The sequence below is a fragment of the Apodemus sylvaticus genome, chromosome 10 (assembly GCF_947179515.1).
Source record: "Apodemus sylvaticus chromosome 10, mApoSyl1.1, whole genome shotgun sequence".
Taxonomy (NCBI): Eukaryota; Metazoa; Chordata; class Mammalia; order Rodentia; family Muridae; genus Apodemus; species Apodemus sylvaticus.
The window spans coordinates 23,207,818-23,221,609 of NC_067481.1; positions in this window are offsets into that span (position 1 = coordinate 23,207,818).

Sequence of the window (13,792 nt, forward strand, 5' to 3'; positions counted from 1 at the left end):
CCCTGATAAATGAGTGATGAAAGAAAGTATTCATTCAAGGATGAGGATAAGGCCACCTATCCTCATGTGCACCATGATAAGGAGTGTCATGAACAAGGAGTGGGTGATTCTATTATGAGAAAATGGGTGATTTGCTAGACTTCAAAAATAATGTGTATGATAGACAATCTGTTTCTTGGTAAGAACATTCTTAACCAATGACATAAAAATTATTGCTTTAAACTTACAACTAAAATAAGGAAAAAGGATAAAACTATTGCTTTGGACTCATAATGAACAGCATATTGAATAAGAGATATATAAAACTACTGCTATGAACTTATACTGAACTTGTAGTATGAAAGATACATATGAACAATTTAGGTAGCATTTTTAATAGAAAAATTTGGAACCAAAAGTTGTGCTGTACTTCTGTCCTTTGCAACAATTTTGTGAATGAGGTAATGCTTCTTAGTATGGAGGGAACTTTGTCTTAGGTGGTAAAATAGGCTAAGAGAAAAAAATTAGTAGTGCATGTGCACTAGAGCTTTGCTTTATATGCCAACTGTATGTATAAAAAATTGTAAGAACTTGGTCACTAGAACTTGGTCTATCCACCCAATATGTGAAAATCTCCAAGTCTGCTGGCCTGTCTCTCTGTCTATTTGTCTGTGTTTATGTATGTATATATAAATTTATTTATGTACATATTTAGTTATGTATGTATGCCTGTAAGTGAAGTTGTTGGAGATTGTTTATGGGAGCTTGCTTCTATGAGAATGCATTGCTTTATTCAGTGAATTTGTGTTTATGCATGTGTGAATTTTCTCTCCTTTTCTTCTTGGCATCTCCCAAACATTTGTAGGAGTTCAGAGCTTATTGCCAGTCACAGAGAGCACCAACACCAGATAATTAAGCTTGTTCATGTCAACATCACCAGCTTTGCCCTGTAAATCACATGCCACCATCAGAGGAGCACACATAGGTTGCTCACAGCATTGACCCAAATTGCTGACTCCAAATTGGAATATCCTCATATCATCTTATGGTGTTTGACCTGGCCTTTCCAACCTCGGTCCTTTCTGTTCTCCCCAAAATAACAAAATCTGTATTGCCATGTTCCTCTATTTCTTAGAGCTGCCATTGAAACAATTTATGAGGTTAAAAGACCTCCATGCTTTGCTGACAAACTGAATTTTTTGCCCACCTGTGTGGGGAAATATCACTGGCCACCTTCCTATCTTGAAAGGTATGCACAAAAGTATTTACAAAATTGTTTTCCTACATTACACTTATTAATAGGAATACTGGTGTCAGATGTATTAATTGAATGAAAATTTAAACCAATTCAACATCATATATCAGACATTAATGGAACAGGGTTTTTTTCTTTAATCATTTATCTACATATTCTAAAGATTCTCCCTATGATCATCCGATACCATGTATGAGGATAGCAAGGAAAACAACTACTTAGTGTACATATGAAAAACACCAGCAGAGATTCCTCGCATACAATACAGGGCAGCCATGACCACAGAAATTCTTTCATATTCTGAAATAGTTGAGTAGCGGGTCAAGATTTTCTCTCATGTTTGAAACCTTAGGTCCATACTTTGATATAGATATCCACAGATTTCTGATGGGAGGTTCTAAAGAGATTGAGTGAGACTTAAGGGACTTTGAAAACCAGACGTGGGTTCTCTGAGCATGTTTTGGGTCATCAGAGAGACCAGCAAAAACTTGAATGGATTCGGCCCACTACTAGAAACACCAAACCATAACCTGTTTTATTCCCCCTTCCCCAAAGGCTCAAGACTAGATGACAGTACACTGTTCACTCATTGTTCATCACATTGTTCATGAATTGGAATGCAGTATTTGACATTGTCCATCGCATACCATGGCCGAATTTCGCAAGATTACATCTTGTCTATACTGACATCCTTCCAAAATTTAAATCTAATACTATAGAGGGTCTGTCTACTGAGGCTGACTTGTAGATTTCAGAGCTAAGCACATAGATGATTCCAAAGACGTAATGTCATCTGGTGGGAAAGCAAATGTCTTGGGAAATAGAAGTCTTTGGAGATACAGTGCTGGTTCACTGATGACAGGTACTGTAGTCCACAGAGAATGTCCTAGTTTCCCAAAGCTGGAATCTTTGAAAAAACTCATTTAGAGCAATTCTGACATTCTCTAACTGGTTTTTCTGCTCTCTCTTTCAGTAACTGCACTTTGAAGATAACACCCCAGCATCTTGTTTATGAAAACTGAAGTAAATAAATCATGTGCTTAGGGACATTTGGCAAGGAAGGAAATCTGTTTCTTAGTTATTTATTTGAAGTTAGGGTCCTAACAAAGTGCTGGTCACTCAGAGGACCTAGGAGATTTCCAGGGGGAAACTTCCAGTATATAATTTCACAAGAAGAAACAGTCTAGATACACTCCCTCCAAAGATTGACCAGAAATAAAAGGAGGTAGTCTGAAATTTCATTTGTCACACTTCGTTTAACTGACTGATACTTGGGTCTGAGACCAAATTGTGTGTCATTCACATAGGTGAGGAGATTAAGGAAGGTAGTATCCCAGTCTAGTCCTGTCATGTTTACTGGACTTTGGTTGGGATGAATTTCAGCAATTAAGAGTTCTGACAAATGGAGTCTGCGACAATACACTCTTCTCATAACCATCATTCCAGCAAACCTATACAGAAAAGTATTGGCGTTACGCACAGTGATCTAGCACAGGGCAAGTTCCTAAAGCCTCTGTGTCCTCATGATAGTTGGACTTCACATATTTATACTCTCTATACCAACATGGCCCATTATGTGTGAGCCATCAGACTAATGAGTCCGGACAGTCCAGAAGGGAGACAAGTTATGCCACAAACCAAAGAGCAAACACAGGATGTGAATACTGAAAACATCAAGTGTCACGTCCCTTGAAAGCAAAGACAGGACAAAGTTCTTCCTATAGGCTTCAGCCATGATTGGCATTTATTCCTCACCCGTCATGAGTAGCAGCCCATGATTTGTGTTCATCTTGAATACTGACTCCCAAGATGAGAATCTGGCCTCTTTTGATAATTTATTTACTCACAATCCATCAGGAGAAAGGAATGTTGCACATGAGGACAATGGACCCTCAGCAGGGTATAAAAGCACTCCTGGGCAGAGAGGCTTCTAAATCATCCAAGCCACCTTCTTGCAAAAAAGACCCACCCTCCAGCCTCTGACACCATGCAGTGCTGTTGTAGCCCATGCTGCTGCCAGCCTTGCTGCTGCCAGCCATGCTGCTGCCAGACCACCTGCTGCAGGACCACCTGCTGCCGCCCCTGCTGCTGCCAGCCCTGCTGCTGTGGGTCGAACTGCTGCCAGTCTGGCTGCTGCTAGACCACCTGCTGCAACAACAGCTGTCATTGACACACCTGTTACTGCCCAACCTGATCTCACAGGTCTTGCTCTGGACCATGGTCACCCACTCTTGTCCCCTACAGCATTAATTTGACCTCAATTAGGTCACTTGTACCCCAGACCCAGTACTGCCCTTCCATATAGTCTGCCTCAATTGATACTTCTTTGGTCCAACCAAAAAGTATGCTTCCTACACCTTGCTTCCCTTATGTGAAATCTACACATTTCTCAACTTTCTCTGAACTTGGGAAGTCTTATCTGGAAACTATGAAGCCTTTGGACTTTAGCCAAGAAATCTGGGGAGTCCCCCTTCCTTAAATAAATGTTACCTTGGTACTAACACCTAAGTATAAATGTCATGAATCTTCATTTATCCTTTAAGTCAGTATTTGGTCATGGATTTGAGAACTAGTTACATCTTCTCTGCATTTTGAAAAGAGCTACAGCAGCCTTTGTCACAGTGCCATTTCTGTTCCTTTGACATCACAAACATATTTCAATAAACAGAAATATATAAATAACTTGATCTCCAGTGGTGGAATCATTTGGAAAGGATTGGGAGTCAGAATACTGTTGTAGAACTGTTCAAGCAGAGCAGGCTTTTGTGTTGTTTCAGAGCCTCAGGACTTTCTCAGTCTGCTCACTTGTTTCATTGTGGTAGCTCCAGATTTTCAGCCTCAACTCTTACAGCCTGTCTATGCTCAGCTGCCTACATGCATTGCCACTGCCTTGACTTTCAAGCCACCCAATCCCCATAAGTGAATTAAAACACATTCTTCCGTAAGTTGCTTTGGTAATGATGTCTCAACTCAGGAAGAATATAAGGCTTGGGTCCCCAGATATTCCTTCTGTGTTCTTATTTAAGCCTTGGGAGACATGAGGACCAGGCACACAATGCCTCCTGGATGCCATTCCCAGATCATAGAGGAAAACTTGAGGAAGTGAGTTTCAACTACTAGGAGGTGACTCTAAAGCTGACAGAGGAGCTGAGGAGAAGGAGCACCCACTCTTCTTCCCTCTACTTGAATGCGATCTTGTCTCCATGCACTGTCCTCAGCCTCAGGAGTAGCTGGGAGCACCACTGAACCCAGGGATGTCCTGTTTGTCATTTTCCTCTCTTGTGAAGAACCTCTTGCTCTGAAGTTCTTATTTATCTCTCTACAAGACTTTCCAAGTTCTTTTCCTATAGTAGTAGATTTGATAAGAACCTTCAGGAGTAGACTCCATGGAGGAGGAGCTGCAGTGTGCAAGTAATGTTCCTGGGCACTAACCACCATTTTGCGTGCCTGTGATGTGTGTGCCTTACATTAGCACTGCCCCAGGGCTCTTGTCCTAGGACTGTTTCTAGTTGCTGATGTGCCTTCTCATGTTCATCATTGCTCCATTCCTCATTGTTCTGACATGGTGTAACTGGGCAATGAGAGACTCTGGTTGTAGTGTTTATGATTGATTGATACCTGAGCATTAGTTCAACCATATTGGGACAATTTCCTGCAGATAAACACAACAATGAAATTTTATAAAATAATACTGGTTGTATGAATTGCTGATTTTATAGTCTCTCATACTGACATTACATAATTGCTGATTTGATTAAAATAATTTTACGTCTTCAAAGAGTTGAGAGAACATTTTAGGTTAGAATCTCTTTTAAAATGTGCCTCCTCCTGCAAAATAGTAAAGACAGCATAGGTTGTAATTAGGGTATTGTGAACTTTTCTGCATTTCAAGCATGTAAATTGCATTAAAAAGAAAAATAGCCTTGGGAAAATGAATGATCAAGGAAATCATTCATTCAAGGTTAGCTCCAAGGATAAGGGTAAAGATATCCATGTGCACCATGATAAAAATGATCATGAAGAAGGAGTAAATAATTCTGTTATGCGTATAAAAACAGAAAATGGGTAATTTGCTAGACTTCAAAAATATGATATCTGATACACAACCTGTTTCTTGGTAAGAACTTTGACAACCTATGTCATGAAAATTACTGTTTTGAACTTACAATTAATACAAGGAACAAAAACGTGATAAAACTATAGCTTTGGTCTCATAATGAGCATATAGAATAAAAGATAAATAAAACTAATGTTTTCAACTTATACTTAACTTGTAAAATGAAGAGATACACAAAAACTATTAGTTAGGTAGGAATTTTAATATAAAACCATGTAACCTAAAATTGTGCTATACCTCTCTCCTGTATAACCATTTTGCCTCTATTTTAAATGAGGCAATGCTCCTAGGAAATAGACAACCTTGTCTTGGAGAGTATATATAGGCTAAGAGAAAATATAAAGTTGTTATAGGGATTGCTCACTATAGCTTTGCTTTATCCACCAACTGCGTGTATATGTATGAATGTAAAATGGTAAGAGCTTGGTCACTAAATCTTTGCTCTATTCACTCAATGGGGAAATGTCTATAAGTCTGCTCATTTGTAGGTCTGTCTGTTTACTTGTCTGTTTTTAATGTATGAATATAGGAATATATTATGTACATACATACATATGTATATAAGTATGTATGCATGTGTGAATGAATGTATATATGCCTATAAGTGAACTTGTTGGAGTTTGTTCATGGGAACTTGCTTCTATGAGAGTGCATTGTTTCATCTAGCAAGTTTTTTTTTTTTTTTTGAGTGTGTGAATTTTCTCTTCTTCTTTGCTTCTTGGCATCTCCCAAATATTTTAAGGAGTTCAGAGCTTATAGCCAGTTGCAGAGAGCACCAATCCCAGATAATTAAGTTTCTTCGTGTCCACATTACCAGTCCTTTCCCTGTAAACCACCTGAGACTATGAGAGGAACACACATAGGTTAATCTCATCGTTGGCCCAAATCACTTACCCCCAACCTGTTTCTCCTCAGTTTATCCTATGCTGTTTGAGCTTGCCTTTCTGATCTCAGTTCTTGGGTTCTCCCATAGATACCAAATCCATGTTGCCATGGTCCTCATTTCATTACTTGCCATTCAAACATTTTTTAATTCGGTATATTCTTTATTTACATTTCAAATGGTTTCCCCTTTTCTGGCTCCCTACTCCCCAAAAGTCCCATAAGACCTCTTCCCTCCCCCTGTTCCCCCATCTACTCCTTCCTACTTCCCTGTTCTAGTATTCCCCTATACTGCTGCACTGAGTCTTTCCAGAACCAGGGGCCACTCCTCCGTTCTTCTTGGACATCACTTAATATGTGGATTATGTCTTGGGTATTCAAAGTTTCTAGGCTAATATCCACTTATCAGTGAGTGCACACCATGATTGATTCTTTGGGACTGGGTTACCTCACTTAGTATGATGTTCTCCAGCTCCATCCATTTGTCTAAGAATTTCATGAATTCATTGTTTCTAATGGCTGAATAGTACTCCATTGTGTAAATATAGCACATCTCCATTAGGAATCATAAAGTTTATAATTCTACAAAAAGGAAACATTAGATCAACTCCCTCCAAATACTGACCAGGGAGAAAAAGGAGGTAGTTTGGGATTTAATTTACCACAATTCACCCAACTGACTGATGTTTGGGTCTGTGGCTAGATTGTGGGTCATTTACATAGATGAGGAGATTAATGGCAGTAGTCTTCCAGGCTAGCCTATCATTTTCCTTGGATTTTGTTGGGAAGAATTCCAGTTATCAACAGTTATACCATATAGATTCTGTTTCAATGTATGCTTCCCATAGCCATCATTCCTACAAATCAACACAGAACAACATAGTCTTTAAGCACAGCAATCCAACAGGGAAACTCCTAAAGCCTTCTTTGTCTTCATGCCATTGAATGTTCATACTCACACTCTCGGTACCAACATGACTCATTATGTGTGAGCCATTATTAGTGAGGCCTGACAGTCCAGAGACAGTCTACTTGCCTGTCTCCATGCCTCTTTATTTGTCTGTTTATGTATGTATATATAAATTTATTTATGTACATATTTACCTAAGTATGTATGTATGTATGTATGTATGTATGTATTATGTATGTATGTATGTATGTGTGCATGTCTGTAAGTGAAGACGTTGAAGTTATGCCACAAAACCAAACTGCAAACATAGGATGTGAATACTGAGAACATCAGGTGTCAATTCCCTTGGTCAACCTGATCGGGAAAAATTTCTGCAGATCAACAGGAAGATGAAATTTTGTGAAATAATGCTGGTGCCTGAATTAATAATTTTCTATTCTTACATAATGACATTGCATAATTCCTGATTTGATTTATATAATTTTAAGACTTCAGATAGTTGAGAGAATATTTTAGGTTAAAATCTAAAATAAAATGTGCCTCCTCCTGCAACATACTAAATTTTTACAGGTTGTAACTAGGGTTCACTGAACTTTCATGTGTTATAAGCACCTAAATTGCATTACAAAGGAAAAGAGCCCTAATATATGAATGATCAAGGAAAACATTCATTCAAGGTTAGGTCCAAGGATAAGGCCATGCCTTCCCATGTGCACCATTATAAGGAGTGTCATGAATAAGGAGTGGGTGACTCTATTATGAGAAAATGGATGATTTGCTACATTTCAAAAATAATGTGTATAATAGACGATCTGTTTCATGGTAAGAACTTTGTTAACCAATGACATAAAAATTATTGCTTTAAACTTACAATTAAAATAAGGAAAAAGGATAGATAAAACTATTGCTTTGGACTCATAATGAACAGCATATTGAATAACAGATAGATAAAACTGCTGCTATGAACTTATACCGAACTTGTAGTATAAAAGATACATATAAACAGTATAGGCAGCATTTTTAATAGCAAAATGTGTAACCAAAAATTGTGTTGTACCTCCATCCTTTGTACCAGTTTTGTGAATGAGGTAATGCTTCTTAGTATGGAGAGAAGTTTATCTTAGGGAACAAAATAGGCTAAGAGAAAAAAGTAGTAGTGCATGTGCACTAGAGCTTTGCTTTATACAGCAATTTCATGTATATGTATGTATAAAAATTGTAAGAACTTGGTCACTAAAACTTGTTCTATCTTCCCAATATGTGAATATCCTTAAGTCTACTTGCCTGTCTCTATGTCTCTTTATTTGTCTGTTTATGTATGTATATATAAATTTATTTATGTACATATTTACCTAAGTATGTATGTATGTATATGTATGTATGTATGTATGTATGTATGTATGTATGTGTGCATGTCTGTAAGTGAAGCTGTTGGATATTGTTAATGGATGCTTGCTTCTATAAGAATGCATTGCTTCATCCAGTGAGTTTGTGTTTGTGAGTGTGTGAATTTTCTCTCCTTCTTTTCTTCTTGGCATCTCCCAAAAAGTTTAAGGAGCTCACAGCTTATTGCCACTCACAGAGATCACCAACGCCAGATAATTAAGTTTGTTCATGTGAATATTGACAGCGTTGTCCCTGTAATCACCTGCCAGCATCAGAGGTCCACACATATGTCACTTACAACATTTGCCCAAATTGCCTACTCTCAAAGCTGGTTTCTCAGGTTATCTTATGGTGTTTGAGTTGTTCTTTCTGCCCTTGGTCCTTTGTGTTCTCCCAAGGTTACCCAAATCCATTTTGCCATGGTCTTCATTTCATTAGTGCTGCTTTTGGAACGTAATACATGAGGTTTAGAGACCTCCATGTTTTGCTGACAAACTGAATTTTTTGCCTGTGTGGAAATATCACTGTCCACCTTCCTGTCTTGAAAGGTATGCAAAAAAAGTGTTTAAAAATTATTTTCCTACATTATACATATTAATAGAAATATTGGTGTCAGATATATTAATTGAATGAAAATTTAAATTAATTCAATATCATATATCAGATACAAGTGGAACAGGGGTTCTTTAATCATTTATCTTCATATTTTAAAGACTGACCCAATTATCATCCAATACCAGGTGTTAGGATAGCAAGGAAAATAACTACTTAGTGTACATATGAGAAACACCAGCAGAGATTCTTCACATAAAATACAGGGCAGCCACTGGATGTTTTAAGCTCCTTTGTCGAAGATCAAGTGGTCATAGGTGTGTGGGTTTATTTCTGGATCTTCAATCCTATTTCATTGATCCACCTGCTTGTCACTGTAACAATACCATGCAGTTTTTAACACTATTGCTCTGTAGTATTGCTTGAGGTCTGGGATACTGATTTCCCCAGAAGTTCTGTTACTGTTGAGAATAGTTTTAGCTATCCTGTTTTTTTGTTATTCCAGATGAATTTGAGAATTGCTCTTTCTAACTCTATGAAGAACTGAGTTGGGATTTTGATGGGGATTGTGTTGAATCTGTATATTGCTTTTGGCAAGATGGCCATTTTTACTATATTAATCCTGCCAATCCACAAGCATGGAAGAGCTTTCCATTTTCTGAGGTCTTCCTCCATTTCCTTCTTCAGAGACCTGAAGTTCTTGTCATACAGATCTTTCTCTTGTTAGATTAAAGTCACACCAAGATACTTTATATTGTTTGTGGCTATTGTGAAGGGTATCGTTTCCCTAATTTCTTTCTCAGCCTGCTTATCCTTTGAGTATAGGAAGTTGTTAGCTTGAGTTGATTGTATAACCAACCACTTTGCTGAAGTGGTTTATCAGCTGTAGGAATTCTCTGGTGGAGTTTTTTGGGTCACTTAAGTATACTATCATATCATCTGCAAATCATAATAGTTTGACTTCTTCCTTTCCAATTTGTATCCCTTTGACTTTCTTATACTGTCTAATTGCTCTAGATAATACCTCAACACAATGGAGTACTAGTCAGCCATTAGAAACAATGAATTCATGAAATTCTTAGACAAATGGATGGAGCTGGAGAACATCATCCTAAGTGAGGTAATCCAGTTTCAAAAGGTCACTCATGGTATGCACTCACAGATAAGCAGCTATTAGCCTAGAAACTTGGAATACTGGAGACATAATCCACATATCAAATGATGACCAAGAAGAAGGAAGGAGTGGCCCCTGGTTCTGGAAAGGCTCAGTGCAGCAGTGTAGGGTAATACCAGAACAGGGAAGTGGGAAGGGGTGGATGGGGGAACAGGGGGATGGAAGAAGGCTTATGGGACTTTTGGGGAGTGGGGAGCCAGGAAAGGGTAAATCATTTGAAATGTAAATAAAGAATATATTGAATAAAAAAAATAAAATCAGGGGAAAAAAGAAAAGAAAATGAAAAAAAAAACCCAAAACCAAACCAAACAAACAAAAATACAGGTCAGCCATGAGCACAGAAGCTCTTTCATATTCTGAAATAGTTGGGCAGTAGCTCAGGATTTTCCCTCATGTTTAAAGCCTTAGGTGCCTACTTGGATATAGATGTCCACAGATTTCTGATGAGAAGTTCTAAAGAGATTGAATGAGACTTAAACAATGATGAGAACCAGAGATGGCTTCTCTGAGCATGCTTTGGTCCATCAGGAAGATCAACATAAACTTGAATGGGTTCAGCCCACCACTAAAAACACTAAGCCATAACCCTTGTTATGTCCCCTTCCCCAAAGGCTCAAGACTAGAATACAACACACTGTTCAATCATTGTTCATCACACTGTCCATGAATTGAAATGCAGTATTTGGCTTTATCCATCACATATCATGGCCGAATTTTTCAAGCTTCCATATTTTCTTCACTGAGGTCCTTCCAAAATTGAGATCTAATACTGTAGAGGGCCTATCAACTGAGGCTGACTTGTAGACTTCAGAGCTAAGCATATAGATGATTCTAAAGACATAATGTCATCTGATTGGAAAGCAGATGTCTTGAGAAATAGAAGTCTTTGGAGATATAGTGCTGGTTCACTGATGACAGGTACTGTAGTCCACAGGGAATGTCCTAGCTTCCCAAAACTGGACTCTGAAAAAACTCATTTGGAGCAATCCTGAGATTCTCTAACTGATTTTTCTGCTCTCTCTTTCAGTAACTGCACTTTGGAGATAATACTCTAGCATCTTGTTTACGAACACCGAAGTAAATAAATCATGTGCTTAGGGTCATTTGGCAAGCAGGGTAATTTGATTCTTTAGTTATCTGAAGTTAAGGTCCCAACAAAGTGCCAGCCAGTTAGAGGAACTAGAAGAAATGTAGCAGATCTCCAGGGAAATTTCATGTATATAATTCTGAAAGAAGGAAATAGTCTAGATACACTCCATCCAAAGGTTGACCAGAAATAAGAAGGAAGTAGTCCGCAATTTCATTTACCACACTTCACTCAACTGACTGATTCTTGGGTCTAAGATCAGATTGTATGTCATTCACATAGGTGAGGAGATTAAGGAAGGTAGTTTCTTAGTCTAGCCCTGTCATGTTCCTTGGATTTTGGTTGGGATCAGTTCCAGTAATTAAGAGTTCTGACAAATAGGCTTTGTTTCAATATACTCTTCTCATAACCATCATTCCAACAAATCTACACAGAACAGCACTGGTGTTACCCACAACCATTCAGCACAGTGCAAGTTCCTAATGGCCTCTGTGTCCTTAGGCCAATTGGACTTCACATACTTAAATTCTCTGTACCAACATGATCCATTATGTGTGAGCCATCAGACTAATGAGGCCTGACATTCCTGAATGGAGGCAAGTTATGCAAAAAACCAAAGTCCAAACACAGAGTGTGAATGTCATCAGGTGTCAATTCCCTTGGAAGCAAAGACAGGCAAAGTACTTCCCATAGGCTTCAGCCACCATTGACACTGATTCTTCATCCATCACGAGTAGTAACCCATGATTGGTGATCACCTTGAATAATGACTCCCAAGGGGAGGTTCTAGTCTCCTTTGATAATTAATTTACTCACAATCCACCAGGAGGAAGGAATGCTGCACATGAGGACAGTGAACTCTCAGCAGGGTATAAAAGCACTCCTGAGCAGAGAGGCTTCCAAAATATCCAGGCCACCTTCTTACAAACCAGACCCACCCTCCATCTTCTGACACCATGCAGTGTTGTTGTGGCCCATGCTGTTGCCAGCCATGCTGCTGCCAGACCAACTGCTGCAGGACCATATGCTGCCGCCCCTGCTGTTGCCAGCCCTGCTGCTGTGGGTCCAACTGCTACCATTCTGGCTGCTGCTAGATCACCTGCTGCAACAACAGCTGCCATTCACACACCTGTTACTGCCCAACCTGATCTCATAGGTCTTGCTCTGGATCATGCTCACCTGCTCTCATCCCCCACAGCACCAAATAGACCTCGTGTATATCACTTGTACTCCAGACTCAGAAAGGCCCTTCAAGTGTCTGCTCTAAATGATAATGCCCTGTTCCAAAAAGTATTCATCGATTCTTTAAAACATACACATTCCCCAACCTTTCTCTATACTCAGGAAACTCTCATCTGGAAACTATAAATCATTGGGACATTTGCCATGGCTTTCAAAACTGGGGATCTCCCCCTATATAAATAAATGAGACCTTGATATCAACACCGAACTACAAGTGTCATGAATCTTCATTTCTCCTTTATGTCAATACTTGGTCCTAAGTCTGAGAAACATTTACACCATCTCTGAACCATGAAAAGTACTGCTGTAGCCTTTGCCACAATGTGACTTTGTTTGTTTGAAAGCACAAACATATTTTGAATAAACAGATAGATATATGTGAGCAACTTGATTTCCAGTGGTAGAATCATGTGTGAAGGATTTGGAGCCAGATTATTTTTGGAGAGGTGCACGTGTAGAGCAGGCTTTAGTGTTTCAGAGTTCCAGGACTTCTCAGTTGGCTCTCTTTTCTCAATTAGGTAGCTCTAGATGTTCAGTCTCAACTCTTGCATCCATTGCCACCTCATTGAGTTACAAGCCATCCAACCCCCCCAGTGTCATACAAAATACATTCTTCTCTTAGGTGCTTTGGTTATGAGGCATCAAAAATAGGAATTATACAGTGATTGAGACCCCGGCTATTCCTCCTCTATTCCTCTTGAAGCCATGTGTGATATAAGGACCAGGCATACAATCGCTCCTTGATGCCATTCCTGCACTATAGTAGAATATTTTAGGGTAGAGTTACAACTACTAGAAAGTGAAACTTAAGCTGAGAGAGGAGGAGAAGGAGCACCCACACTTCTTCCCTCTACTTGAATCCATTCTTGTCCCCATGAACTTTCCTCAACCTTGAGATTACCTCAGAGCACTGCTGAGCTGAGGCATGTTTCATTTGTCATTTGCCTCTCCTGTGGAGAACCTTCTTGCTCTGAAGTCCTTACTTATCCTTCTACAAGATTTTCCAAGTTCTATCACACCATAGCAGATTTTATATCAACCCTATGTGGCTGACTCCATGCAGGAGGAGCTGCAGCAGACAAGTGAACTTCTTGGAAAATACGCACCATTTTGCCTGCCTGTGACGGCTGTGCTTTAGATAGGCACAAACTCCGGGTTCTTACCCTGGGACTACCTCTTGCTGCTGAAGTGCCTTCCCATGTTCATCA